Raw genomic sequence first — 2,498 nt, 5'->3', positions numbered from 1 at the left:
AAAAATACTTATTTCTCTATATTATTTCTTAAAGTTTTTAACTTTATCAAAGATATAATATTTTTATTATATTAAATATTTTTAACTCAAGCTTAAACTGACTGTGTGCGTGTCTGAGATCAGAACTAGATTTTTTAATAGTTTCATTATCAATTTGACTGATTCCATTACATGGTTTTAACATTAGATGGTAGTCTCATACTGTCTCAGTGAAACTTACTGTCTACTCTTATTATATTTTTCAAATGAGATCATGATTTTCACTTCTCAATTTAAATTATTTTTATTGCTTTAAATGACTTTAAATCTTATTTAAGTATTATCAAAAAGTGTTACTTCTTAAAAAATTAAAAATAGTCTAAAAAAAACCTTAAAATATCTAAAAATAGTAACTTTATGTCAAGAATGAGACTAAATGAGATCAAATAAAACTACTTTCTCATTTTATTCAAGTCATGATTTCATTTTAAGATCTCATATATAGTCACTTTGCATGTTTTTTTAATGACTAGTCTCAGCAGAATTCATGCTAAGAAATGTATAAGATCAGATCAAATGAGATTAAATGTGAAATTTATAATCTCAGCAGTCAGTCTACTCAAGCTTGTATATAATTTACATCAATAATTAAATTTATATTTAAAAAGTCTTTTTTCAAATTAAACTGTTCAGCTATATTTATTTCTTTAATATTATTTTTAATAAAAAATTAGTCATTTAATCATTTCTTTATATCTTTATTTTTCAGTATTTTGCAGAGATTATAATATTAAGTTCTCATATTATTCTAATAATTTATAGTTGTAAGAGAGAGTCAATTTTTTGATAAATAAATAATCTCTTTTATATTATTATTCTTACTGTATATGTGTTATAACTCTGTAACATTCACTGTTTTTTATATAATATCTTATATTTTTATCATGCTTTTATTCATCTTCTTATATTTTATATATTTGATTTTTCATGCAGTGATTTTAATATTATATACTATTTTAATCTCTGTGATAACTTCTTCTGAATACTTATATTTCAGAGATTTTTCTAGTTCAGAAAAGATATCAGATTTATCAAGATTGATAAAGTTTAATATCTTCTTATTCTTTACATATTTTAACATATATCTATATCAAAGTTTTCAATCTTTAGAAACACTAAAGTGAATAGTTACACTAGTTATTATCTTATCTGTTATATCAGCTTATATTGAATAAATTGAGAAATCAGTTCAAGTATTTTGAATAATAGATATGATTGAAATTCAAGGTGCATAACAGTTAAGTATTTCAGAATGTATATGAGTGAGATTTAATCATCTCAGTTCAAATGATAGTTACCTATTTGAATGAGAATTGAGGTCAGTGTCGTGCTTCTATTCAGATACTGCTTGCCAGGATTTGATGTATAATAGTTGAGTAGTTCGGAATGTATACAAGTGAGGATCAATCATCTCAGTTTGAATGATAGTTATCTATTCAAATGAGGATTGAGATCAGTGTATCACGCTTCTATTCAGATGCTGCTTACCGGGCTCATAACTGTCAGAATGATATCTCAGATGAATATGTCAGAAACATATGAATCTTATGTGTATCAAGATCTGCTTCTTATATTATCTGTACACTATCTATTATATCTAATTCCATACAAAAGATAGAGCTATTTATAGTAAAACAAATGTGTGAGCCAAGAGAGCTAGCATTAGCAAGTAACTATTAGACGACTTTTGTAGTAAGCTGATGATAAGAAAAATAGTAGTAATATGATGTTGGTGGCGTTCATTAGTGTATGACCTCTTATTTCCCGACAGTATGGCACACTCGCACTCACCAACCCTTCAAAAAAAGTTGATGCATAACGGCAGAACCAACTTCCTTTGACCCTTCTCCATCCCCCTTCTTTGAACCCGCATCTAACCCACATACATATATTTCCTTTGTAGTTTTCCCCAGCGGCTAGCAAGGACTAGCACTAAGGTATGCATAATGTTATAGGAGTTTATATGAGGAGAGAAGGACCGAAGAATTTGATCGAATATACATGAGTAAAGGCGGGAGATAAGCTTGTGGATTCGGAATTATGGATATTCTTTGCTCATTGTCAAAATAACAATGCCCAACGCGCGGTGGGTAACTGTCTAGAAAGCAAGGAAAGACACAAAAGGGCAAGGGGGAAGGGGGAAGGGGGAAGGGGGAAGGGGGAAGGGGGGGGGGGGGGGGGGGGGGGGGGACACTCCTACATGCGTGATTGCCTACGGTTTTCGGTGCTTTGTCTACCCGCGGAGGAGGGGATGAGAACCTGGTCAAGTCGACCCGCTGTTGTCGAGCTATAGGTTGACAGCGTTCTGATGCGCAGGTCGACGCTAATATGTATCAGGTCGAAGGTGCATGTCGAGCAGTGGATTGCATTATCGGCAAAACCGCTGCTAGAGTACGACTCATCGGGGGAAAAGCGTTGACAGACAAATCGATATCGCGAGTTCTAAAATGAGGGGCGTG

The sequence above is a fragment of the Blastomyces gilchristii genome, assembly GCF_000003855.2.
Source record: "Blastomyces gilchristii SLH14081 genomic scaffold supercont1.2, whole genome shotgun sequence".
Lineage (NCBI taxonomy): Eukaryota > Fungi > Ascomycota > Eurotiomycetes > Onygenales > Ajellomycetaceae > Blastomyces > Blastomyces gilchristii.
The sequence above is the reverse complement of the archived record's forward strand: the minus strand, read 5'-3'. Positions refer to the sequence as shown.